The 14,481-nt window shown below is 33.9% G+C and overlaps 1 protein-coding gene across 1 annotated transcript in view; it reads right to left on the bottom strand.

Annotated features, from left to right (window-relative positions):
* LOC148522728 (V-type proton ATPase catalytic subunit A-like) overlaps positions 1-11,333 on the bottom strand; it is a 148,950-nt gene extending 137,617 nt beyond the window's left edge. Inside the window, exon 1 of the mRNA XM_088473823.1 lies at positions 11,311-11,333. The gene's annotated coding sequence lies outside the window, so the exon portion shown is untranslated. The remainder of the gene's footprint in view (positions 1-11,310) is intronic.
* Between the last annotated feature and the right edge of the window lie 3,148 nt (positions 11,334-14,481).

The following is a 14,481-nucleotide window of genomic DNA, read 5'->3' as shown; positions in this document are numbered from 1 at the left end:
AATAATTACACATCCTACAGAACATATTACTACTGTGCACTCTCCATGTACTGTATATAGAGTAATAATTACACATCATACAGAACATATTACTACTCTGCACTCTCCATGTATACTGTATATAGAGAGTAATAATTACACATCCTACAGAACATATTACTACTCTGCACTCTCCATGTATACTGTATATAGAGAGTAATAATTACACATCCTACAGAACATATTACTACTCTGCACTCTCCATGTATACTGTATATAGAGTAATAATTACACATCATACAGAACATATTACTTCTGTGCACTCTCCATGTATACTGTATATAGAGTAATAATTACACATCATACAGAACATATTACTACTGTGCACTCTCCATGTATACTGTATATAGAGTAATAATTACACATCATACAGAACATATTACTACTCTGCACTCTCCATGTATACTGTATATAGAGTAATAATTACACATCATACAGAACATATTACTACTGTGCACTCTCCATGTATACTGTATATAGAGAGTAATAATTACACATCATACAGAACATATTACTACTCTGCACTCTCCATGTATACTGTATATAGAGTAATAATTACACATCATACAGAACATATTACTTCTGTGCACTCTCCATGTATTCTGTATATAGAGTAATAATTACACATCATACAGAACATATTACTACTGTGCACTCTCCATGTATACTGTATATAGAGTAATAATTACACATCATACAGGACATATTACTACTGTGCACTCTCCATGTATACTGTATATAGAGAGTAATAATTACACATGATACAGGAAATATTACTACTCTGCACTCTCCATGTATACTGTATATAGAGAGTAATAATTACACATCATACAGAACATATTACTACTGTGCACTCTCCATGTATACTGTATATAGAGAGTAATAATTACACATCATACAGGACATATTACTACTGTGCACTATCCATGTATACTGTATACAGAGTGTAATAATTACACATCATACAGAACATATTACTACTGTGCACTCTCCATGTATACTGTATATAGAGTAATAATTACACATCATACAGGACATATTACTACTGTGCACTCTCCATGTATACTGTATATAGAGAGTAATAATTACACATGATACAGGAAATATTACTACTCTGCACTCTCCATGTATACTGTATATAGAGAGTAATAATTACACATCCTACAGAACATATTACTACTGTGCACTCTCCATGTATACTGTATATAGAGAGTAATAATTACACATCATACAGGACATATTACTACTCTGCACTCTCCATGTATACTGTATATAGAGAGTAATAATTACACATCCTACAGAACATATTACTACTGTGCACTCTCCATGTATACTGTATATAGAGAGTAATAATTACACATCATACAGGACATATTACTACTGTGCACTATCCATGTATACTGTATATAGAGTGTAATAATTACACATCATACAGAACATATTACTACTGTGCACTCTCCATGTATACTGTATATAGAGTAATAATTACACATCATACAGGACATATTACTACTGTGCACTCTCCATGTATACTGTATATAGAGAGTAATAATTACACATGATACAGGAAATATTACTACTCTGCACTCTCCATGTATACTGTATATAGAGAGTAATAATTACACATCATACAGGACATATTACTACTGTGCACCCTCCATGTATACTGTATATAGAGTAATAATTACACATCATACAGGACATATTACTACTGTGCACTCTCCATGTATACTGTATAGAGAGTAATAATTAAACATGATACAGGACATATTACTACTCTGCACTCTCCATGTATACTGTATATAGAGAGTAATAGTTACACATCATACAGAACATATTACTACTGTGCACTCTCCATGTATACTGTATATAGAGAGTAATAATTAAACATGATAGAGGACATATTACTACTGTGCACTCACCATGTGTACTGTATATAGAGAGTAATAATTACACATCATAGAGAACATATTACTACTGTGCACTCTCCATATATACTGTCTATAGAGAGTAATAATTACACATCATACAGGACATATTACTACTGTGCACTCTCCATGTATACTGTATATAGATAGTAATAATTACACATCCTACAGAACATATTACTACTGTGCACTCTCCATGTACTGTATATAGAGTAATAATTACACATCATACAGGACATATTACTACTCTGCACTCTCCATGTATACTGTATATAGAGAGTAATAATTACACATCCTACAGAACATATTACTACTCTGCACTCTCCATGTATACTGTATATAGAGAGTAATAATTACACATCCTACAGAACATATTACTACTCTGCACTCTCCATGTATACTGTATATAGAGTAATAATTACACATCATACAGAACATATTACTTCTGTGCACTCTCCATGTATACTGTATATAGAGTAATAATTACACATCATACAGAACATATTACTACTCTGCACTCTCCATGTATACTGTATATAGAGTAATAATTACACATCATACAGAACATATTACTTCTGTGCACTCTCCATGTATACTGTATATAGAGTAATAATTACACATCATACAGAACATATTACTACTGTGCACTCTCCATGTATACTGTATATAGAGTAATAATTACACATCCTACAGAACATATTACTACTGTGCACTCTCCATGTATACTGTATATAGAGTAATAATTACACATCATACAGAACATATTACTACTGTGCACTCTCCATGTATACTGTATATAGAGAGTAATAATTACACATCATACAGAACATATTACTACTCTGCACTCTCCATGTATACTGTATATAGAGAGTAATAATTACACATCATACAGAACATATTACTACTCTGCACTCTCCATGTATACTGTATATAGAGAGTAATAATTACATCATACAGAACATATTACTACTCTGCACTCTCCATGTATACTGTATATAGAGAGTAATAATTACATCATACAGAACATATTACTACTCTGCACTCTCCATGTATACTGTATATAGAGTAATAATTACACATCATACAGAACATATTACTACTCTGCACTCTCCATGTATACTGTATATAGAGTAATAATTACACATCATACAGAACATATTACTACTGTGCACTCTCCATGTATACTGTATATAGAGAGTAATAATTACACATCATACAGAACATATTACTACTGTGCACTCTCCATGTATACTGTATATAGAGTAATAATTACACATCATACAGGAAATATTACTTCTCTGCACTCTCCATGTATACTGTATATAGAGAGTATTAATTACACATCATACAGAACATATTACTACTCTGCACTCTCCATGTATACTGTATATAGAGAGTAATAATTACATCATACAGAACATATTACTACTCTGCACTCTCCATGTATACTGTATGTAGAGAGTAATAATTACATCATACAGAACATATTACTACTCTGCACTCTCCATGTATACTGTATATAGAGTAATAATTACACATCATACAGAACATATTACTACTCTGCACTCTCCATGTATACTGTATATAGAGTAATAATTACACATCATACAGAACATATTACTACTGTGCACTCTCCATGTATACTGTATATAGAGTAATAATTACACATCATACAGGACATATTACTACTCTGCACTATCCATGTATACTGTATATAGAGAGTATTAATTACACATCATACAGAACATATTACTACTGTGCACTCTCCATGTATACTGTATATAGAGAGTAATAATTACACATCATACAGGACATATTACTACTGTGCACTCTCCATGTATACTGTATATAGAGAGTAATAATTACACATCATACAGGACATATTACTACTCTGCACTCTCCATGTATACTGTATATAGAGAGTAATAATTACACATCATACAGAACATATTACTACTGTGCACTCCATGTATACTGTATATAGAGAGTAATAATTACACATCATACAGAACATATTACTACTGTGCACTCTCCATGTATACTGTATATAGAGAGTAATAATTACATCATACAGGACATATTACTACTCTGCACTCTCCATGTATACTGTATATAGAGAGTAATAATTACACATCATACAGGACATATTACTACTGTGCACTCTCCATGTATACTGTATATAGAGTAATAATTACATCATACAGGACATATTACTACTGTGCACTCTCCATGTATACTGTATATAGAGAGTAATTACATCATACAGGACATATTACTACTGTGCACTATCCATGTATACTGTATATAGAGAGTAATAATTACACATCATACAGAACATATTACTACTGTGCACCCTCCATGTATACTGTATATAGAGAGTAATAATTAAACATGATACAGGACATATTACTACTGTGCACTCTCCATGTGTACTGTATATAGAGAGTAATAATTACACATCATACAGGACATATTACTACTGTGCACCCTCCATGTATACTGTATATAGAGAGTAATAATTACACATCATACAGGACATATTACTACTGTGCACTCTCCATGTATACTGTATATAGAGAGTAATAATTACACATCATACAGGACATATTACTACTGTGCACTCTCCATGTATACTGTATATAGAGAGTAATAATTACACATCATACAGAACATATTACTACTGTGCACTCCATGTATACTGTATATAGAGAGTAATAATTACACATCATACAGAACATATTACTACTCTGCACTCTCCATGTATACTGTATATAGATAGTAATAATTACACATCCTACAGAACATATTACTACTTTGCACTCTCCATGTATACTGTATATAGAGTGTAATAATTAAACATGATACAGGAAATATTACTACTGTGCACTCTCCATGTATACTGTATATAGAGAGTAATAATTACACATCATACAGAACATATTACTACTCTGCACTCTCCATGTATACTGTATATAGAGTAATAATTACACATCATACAGAACATATTACTACTCTGCACTCTCCATGTATACTGTATATAGAGAGTAATAATTACACATCATACAGAACATATTACTACTCTGCACTCTCCATGTATACTGTATATAGATAGTAATAATTACACATCCTACAGAACATATTACTACTGTGCACTCTCCATGTACTGTATATAGAGTAATAATTACACATCATACAGAACATATTACTACTCTGCACTCTCCATGTATACTGTATATAGAGAGTAATAATTACACATCCTACAGAACATATTACTACTCTGCACTCTCCATGTATACTGTATATAGAGAGTAATAATTACACATCCTACAGAACATATTACTACTCTGCACTCTCCATGTATACTGTATATAGAGTAATAATTACACATCATACAGAACATATTACTTCTGTGCACTCTCCATGTATACTGTATATAGAGTAATAATTACACATCATACAGAACATATTACTACTGTGCACTCTCCATGTATACTGTATATAGAGTAATAATTACACATCATACAGAACATATTACTACTCTGCACTCTCCATGTATACTGTATATAGAGTAATAATTACACATCATACAGAACATATTACTACTGTGCACTCTCCATGTATACTGTATATAGAGAGTAATAATTACACATCATACAGAACATATTACTACTCTGCACTCTCCATGTATACTGTATATAGAGTAATAATTACACATCATACAGAACATATTACTTCTGTGCACTCTCCATGTATTCTGTATATAGAGTAATAATTACACATCATACAGAACATATTACTACTGTGCACTCTCCATGTATACTGTATATAGAGTAATAATTACACATCATACAGGACATATTACTACTGTGCACTCTCCATGTATACTGTATATAGAGAGTAATAATTACACATGATACAGGAAATATTACTACTCTGCACTCTCCATGTATACTGTATATAGAGAGTAATAATTACACATCATACAGAACATATTACTACTGTGCACTCTCCATGTATACTGTATATAGAGAGTAATAATTACACATCATACAGGACATATTACTACTGTGCACTATCCATGTATACTGTATATAGAGTGTAATAATTACACATCATACAGAACATATTACTACTGTGCACTCTCCATGTATACTGTATATAGAGTAATAATTACACATCATACAGGACATATTACTACTGTGCACTCTCCATGTATACTGTATATAGAGAGTAATAATTACACATGATACAGGAAATATTACTACTCTGCACTCTCCATGTATACTGTATATAGAGAGTAATAATTACACATCCTACAGAACATATTACTACTGTGCACTCTCCATGTATACTGTATATAGAGAGTAATAATTACACATCATACAGGACATATTACTACTCTGCACTCTCCATGTATACTGTATATAGAGAGTAATAATTACACATCCTACAGAACATATTACTACTGTGCACTCTCCATGTATACTGTATATAGAGAGTAATAATTACACATCATACAGGACATATTACTACTGTGCACTATCCATGTATACTGTATATAGATAGTAATAATTACACATCCTACAGAACATATTACTACTGTGCACTCTCCATGTACTGTATATAGAGTAATAATTACACATCATACAGAACATATTACTACTCTGCACTCTCCATGTATACTGTATATAGAGAGTAATAATTACACATCCTACAGAACATATTACTACTCTGCACTCTCCATGTATACTGTATATAGAGAGTAATAATTACACATCCTACAGAACATATTACTACTCTGCACTCTCCATGTATACTGTATATAGAGTAATAATTACACATCATACAGAACATATTACTTCTGTGCACTCTCCATGTATACTGTATATAGAGTAATAATTACACATCATACAGAACATATTACTACTGTGCACTCTCCATGTATACTGTATATAGAGTAATAATTACACATCATACAGAACATATTACTACTCTGCACTCTCCATGTATACTGTATATAGAGTAATAATTACACATCATACAGAACATATTACTACTGTGCACTCTCCATGTATACTGTATATAGAGAGTAATAATTACACATCATACAGAACATATTACTACTCTGCACTCTCCATGTATACTGTATATAGAGTAATAATTACACATCATACAGAACATATTACTTCTGTGCACTCTCCATGTATTCTGTATATAGAGTAATAATTACACATCATACAGAACATATTACTACTGTGCACTCTCCATGTATACTGTATATAGAGTAATAATTACACATCATACAGGACATATTACTACTGTGCACTCTCCATGTATACTGTATATAGAGAGTAATAATTACACATGATACAGGAAATATTACTACTCTGCACTCTCCATGTATACTGTATATAGAGAGTAATAATTACACATCATACAGAACATATTACTACTGTGCACTCTCCATGTATACTGTATATAGAGAGTAATAATTACACATCATACAGGACATATTACTACTGTGCACTATCCATGTATACTGTATATAGAGTGTAATAATTACACATCATACAGAACATATTACTACTGTGCACTCTCCATGTATACTGTATATAGAGTAATAATTACACATCATACAGGACATATTACTACTGTGCACTCTCCATGTATACTGTATATAGAGAGTAATAATTACACATGATACAGGAAATATTACTACTCTGCACTCTCCATGTATACTGTATATAGAGAGTAATAATTACACATCCTACAGAACATATTACTACTGTGCACTCTCCATGTATACTGTATATAGAGAGTAATAATTACACATCATACAGGACATATTACTACTCTGCACTCTCCATGTATACTGTATATAGAGAGTAATAATTACACATCCTACAGAACATATTACTACTGTGCACTCTCCATGTATACTGTATATAGAGAGTAATAATTACACATCATACAGGACATATTACTACTGTGCACTATCCATGTATACTGTATATAGAGTGTAATAATTACACATCATACAGAACATATTACTACTGTGCACTCTCCATGTATACTGTATATAGAGAGTAATAATTACACATCATACAGAACATATTACTACTCTGCACTCTCCATGTATACTGTATATAGAGAGTAATAATTACACATCATACAGAACATATTACTACTCTGCACTCTCCATGTATACTGTATATAGAGAGTAATAATTACATCATACAGAACATATTACTACTCTGCACTCTCCATGTATACTGTATATAGAGAGTAATAATTACATCATACAGAACATATTACTACTCTGCACTCTCCATGTATACTGTATATAGAGTAATAATTACACATCATACAGAACATATTACTACTCTGCACTCTCCATGTATACTGTATATAGAGTAATAATTACACATCATACAGAACATATTACTACTGTGCACTCTCCATGTATACTGTATATAGAGAGTAATAATTACACATCATACAGAACATATTACTACTGTGCACTCTCCATGTATACTGTATATAGAGTAATAATTACACATCATACAGGAAATATTACTTCTCTGCACTCTCCATGTATACTGTATATAGAGAGTATTAATTACACATCATACAGAACATATTACTACTCTGCACTCTCCATGTATACTGTATATAGAGAGTAATAATTACATCATACAGAACATATTACTACTCTGCACTCTCCATGTATACTGTATATAGAGAGTAATAATTACATCATACAGAACATATTACTACTCTGCACTCTCCATGTATACTGTATATAGAGTAATAATTACACATCATACAGAACATATTACTACTGTGCACTCTCCATGTATACTGTATATAGAGTAATAATTACACATCATACAGGACATATTACTACTCTGCACTATCCATGTATACTGTATATAGAGAGTATTAATTACACATCATACAGAACATATTACTACTGTGCACTCTCCATGTATACTGTATATAGAGAGTAATAATTACACATCATACAGAACATATTACTACTGTGCACTCTCCATGTATACTGTATATAGAGAGTAATAATTACACATCATACAGAACATATTACTACTGTGCACTCTCCATGTATACTGTATATAGAGAGTAATAGTTACACATCATACAGAACATATTACTACTGTGCACTCTCCATGTATACTGTATATAGAGAGTAATAATTAAACATGATAGAGGACATATTACTACTGTGCACTCTCCATGTGTACTGTATATAGAGAGTAATAATTACACATCATAGAGAACATATTACTACTGTGCACTCTCCATATATACTGTCTATAGAGAGTAATAATTACACATCATACAGGACATATTACTACTGTGCACTCTCCATGTATACTGTATATAGATAGTAATAATTACACATCCTACAGAACATATTACTACTGTGCACTCTCCATGTACTGTATATAGAGTAATAATTACACATCATACAGGACATATTACTACTCTGCACTCTCCATGTATACTGTATATAGAGAGTAATAATTACACATCCTACAGAACATATTACTACTCTGCACTCTCCATGTATACTGTATATAGAGAGTAATAATTACACATCCTACAGAACATATTACTACTCTGCACTCTCCATGTATACTGTATATAGAGTAATAATTACACATCATACAGAACATATTACTTCTGTGCACTCTCCATGTATACTGTATATAGAGTAATAATTACACATCATACAGAACATATTACTACTCTGCACTCTCCATGTATACTGTATATAGAGTAATAATTACACATCATACAGAACATATTACTTCTGTGCACTCTCCATGTATACTGTATATAGAGTAATAATTACACATCATACAGAACATATTACTACTGTGCACTCTCCATGTATACTGTATATAGAGTAATAATTACACATCCTACAGAACATATTACTACTGTGCACTCTCCATGTATACTGTATATAGAGTAATAATTACACATCATACAGAACATATTACTACTGTGCACTCTCCATGTATACTGTATATAGAGAGTAATAATTACACATCATACAGAACATATTACTACTCTGCACTCTCCATGTATACTGTATATAGAGAGTAATAATTACACATCATACAGAACATATTACTACTCTGCACTCTCCATGTATACTGTATATAGAGAGTAATAATTACATCATACAGAACATATTACTACTCTGCACTCTCCATGTATACTGTATATAGAGAGTAATAATTACATCATACAGAACATATTACTACTCTGCACTCTCCATGTATACTGTATATAGAGTAATAATTACACATCATACAGAACATATTACTACTCTGCACTCTCCATGTATACTGTATATAGAGTAATAATTACACATCATACAGAACATATTACTACTGTGCACTCTCCATGTATACTGTATATAGAGAGTAATAATTACACATCATACAGAACATATTACTACTGTGCACTCTCCATGTATACTGTATATAGAGTAATAATTACACATCATACAGGAAATATTACTTCTCTGCACTCTCCATGTATACTGTATATAGAGAGTATTAATTACACATCATACAGAACATATTACTACTCTGCACTCTCCATGTATACTGTATATAGAGAGTAATAATTACATCATACAGAACATATTACTACTCTGCACTCTCCATGTATACTGTATATAGAGAGTAATAATTACATCATACAGAACATATTACTACTCTGCACTCTCCATGTATACTGTATATAGAGTAATAATTACACATCATACAGAACATATTACTACTCTGCACTCTCCATGTATACTGTATATAGAGTAATAATTACACATCATACAGAACATATTACTACTGTGCACTCTCCATGTATACTGTATATAGATAGTAATAATTACACATCCTACAGAACATATTACTACTGTGCACTCTCCATGTATACTGTATATAGAGTAATAATTACACATCATACAGGACATATTACTACTCTGCACTATCCATGTATACTGTGTATAGAGAGTATTAATTACACATCATACAGGACATATTACTACTCTGCACTATCCATGTATACTGTATATAGAGAGTATTAATTACACATCATACAGAACATATTACTACTGTGCACTCTCCATGTATACTGTATATAGAGAGTATTAATTACACATCATACAGGACATATTACTACTCTGCACTATCCATGTATACTGTATATAGAGAGTATTAATTACACATGATGCATTTGACATAGAAAATAAGAAATTGTGACTAAAGCCATAGAAGATGATGGGATTGTCCTGAGATTCCTGACTCACCGTAATGACCGCCTGCTGTTACTGTCTTATGAAATAAGCTGAGGTTCTTCTGGTTTATGGCTTAATATATGTAGAACCAGAGCAGGAGAATGGGGGGGGGGTATTTACTGTACAGACCAGTTCCACCTCACCTGTCTCTGTGTCTTACTAGCGGTGACCTGAGGAGGACACAACGAGTAGGTCAGGATTGTATTTATTGTAAACACTGACGTTTATGTGATTGTATTCTTCAGATCTCGTTCTGCACCCACATACAAATGACTTCCATTGTGCTTAGAGAGCAGGACCATAACCAGGGATTTGCGACCAGTGCCGCTGTCCAGGGCACAAGGCCAAGATGGCAGCACTAGCACATTCCCGACTGCACCCTGCCACCCTATTCCTTGCACTGTGCTTCTCCTGTCTACTAAATACATTTTGCCTATACAGTGTAAATATCTTGTGTATGATACATCACATACTGTCTATGATCTCCCTCCCCTGACTCTATGGCTTGATGAAGGGTTGGAGCCGCTCTAGGCTGGTACGCTCGTAGTGACCCCCATGTGTAGGCCATTTGTGTATGTGCATAGTGCTTCAAGCGGATGGGGACTCAGCAAAGTATGGGAGAGAACTTATGCCATCTTAGAGCACTAGCGTATGTCTTCATATACAGTGCTAAGCTTACCATTGGTTGCTTCATCTTGAAATTGTCAAAACGCGTTTTACTGGCAAAAAGTCTGTAATGCCTGATTTTTTACTTCTAAGAAAGCTATACTATATAGTCTCAAGGTCCCCAAAAATCAGAGTAAGCACAAACTATAAATGTTAATTGAATTTGCCATCAAGCATAATTAGTTCTAACAATGTATATACATACATACATACATACATTCTAGCTAGAGATATGTGTGGACCCCCATGTTTTGGTTTTAGCTCTGTATTTCTTTAAAAATAGACACCACACAGCTCTCAACACCTATTGGCCCAATACTTCAGTGAGCTGACTGTCTAAACTAAGCAGCAAAGCATCTGTAGAAAGACATGATAGTGTAAAAATAGAATATAGGACATCTAGAAAACATAGTGGCACTGCAGTGGCAGACAGGATGGCAGTTTACTATAAACTTTACAATTCTATAGACTGTTTTAATTAATCAACCAGATCAGAGGCCCGAGGCCAGCCCAGGTAAATGGAGGTGGAGTATTTAGTGGAAGGCAGATAAAGCAATGTTTGTTTGATTAGTGTGTTAATATTACTGTAATAAATATCTGAGAAATGGAAAACAATATTACAAAAGAAGTAACGATGTGTCCGGACCCCTCTGTTTGATTTTAGTTTTGCATCTGGATTCATCTTTTGTGTTTTGGTTTTGAAAAACCACGCTCACATGTTATGGATCTGTATTATTTTTAAAAATTGTTAAAACTGCTAATATCATGTAATGTGGGACTGTGGGCCTGATACAGAGCCGGACGCTCTTTCAGAGCGCTCGCTCTGAATCAGGGCTGCATTTTTTTTTTGAGAGCTAGCCTCCTGGCCGCTCGCTAATCTGTGGGTGACCACCCACAGCTTTTGCGAGCGGCCAGATGATGGTCGCGATGGTCGTGACCATCGGGCTTGCGATGAGACCCTTGTGGTAGGGTCTCATCCATCGCAAGCCCCAGTGAGCTTCCGACTCTAATAGAGTCGGAAGCTCACTACTGAGGCCACCCCCCAAATGGCAGGCATTCCTTCAGGAATGCCTCTGTTTGGCCAGCCACCCCCGCTGCCTGCCTCCAAAACGGGGCGAGCTGTCAATCACAATCAACAGCCGACCTGTTATGGTGCGAGACCTGTAGCGACAGAACGCCCATTGCTGGCCGGGTCTCATGCATTCACACACTGGAGCCGGCTACAGCATGTGCAGTGAGGGACCATCGACCCACTTGTGAGCGCTGTGCCCTACAGTATTAACCTCTGTAAATAACTGAAATTTATGTTATAGTCAGTTTTGACAACCTCGCAGCTCACAATATTGTTCACTAATATTGTCACCAGGCTGGTTGGCTAAACTAAGCAACAGATCAGTGGCAAAAACACATGGCAGTTTAAAAGGATATAGCATATCTATGAAACATTACCACACAGCAGTGGTAGGCAGGATGGCAGTTTAATAAACTAAATGACCCCATAGTAATCAAGAATGTTTTCATTACTTAAGAACAAAATTAGAGGTCCGAGGGCAGTACAGGGAAATGGAGGTGGAGTATATATGTAGTGGAAGGCAGGTAGAGGTAGGAATTGATTGGTTAGTTAGTTAATGTAATTGTTTGTTTGACTAAGAATATTTGAGGGAAGGGGGTAGTATGGCCAGCAGGTCAACCTCCTAATATTGTGATACTGTGTTCCCTAACCCTTGTCTTGGAGTTCTTGGCTATTAAAATTGTATTAATATGTTATTTTTACAAATGTGTCATGTATTAGATCAATAATGAATAAAAAATGTTTGTCTATGCAAAAAAGAATGTCCCCAATGCCCCCAAAAATACATCCCTCTATGAACAGTGTAGCAATGTGTATTTGTCCTTGAGCCCTCCCGCCCATCCATATGTTGGATATTAAAAAGGACATGCACAGTTTAACACACCAAGCACTTCAGCCACAAAAAGTGTCAGTCCTTGTTGCTGAAGTCCTTGGTTTGTTTGGGCACACACAAAACAATTTTTTGTAAGGACTACCTCCAATCATTGATGATTAGGGTATTTGGTGGTGGAGATTGCATGTGCTGGTCCATACTGCTTGTTGTTGTTTTACAAATTATTATAATTTTGTTAAATAAGTAGCATGAACCTGCTGCAAATGATGCAACAGGGAGGAGATACCTAGATTGTTAATGTAGTTACCTCTACTAACTTTGGCCCGACAAATGGTACAGATTCCATCACAAATATTGTCCGGATTTGGGTAAAAATAATTTCACACCCTAGAGGTGGCTATTCTTGTCTTGTGCCCAGGCATGACAATGGCTTTCTTTTTATCATGAGCAAGAACAGTTTCCATTAGTGGCTGACTTACACCAACAACATCCTCATTACGTCAGATAGTACACAAATATTGCACGACATAGAGTATGTGTGATTTTTCTGCCTTTATGTGCTACACATGTATTTAGATGGTTTTGGGTTGAATTCAGTACTATGGCCCTCATT

The sequence above is a fragment of the Taudactylus pleione genome, unplaced genomic scaffold (genome assembly GCF_031769625.1).
Source record: "Taudactylus pleione unplaced genomic scaffold, aTauple2 ptg000141l, whole genome shotgun sequence".
NCBI classification, from domain to species: Eukaryota; Metazoa; Chordata; class Amphibia; order Anura; family Myobatrachidae; genus Taudactylus; species Taudactylus pleione.
Note: the sequence above shows the minus strand (reverse complement) of the source record. Positions and strands in the feature narration are given on the sequence as shown.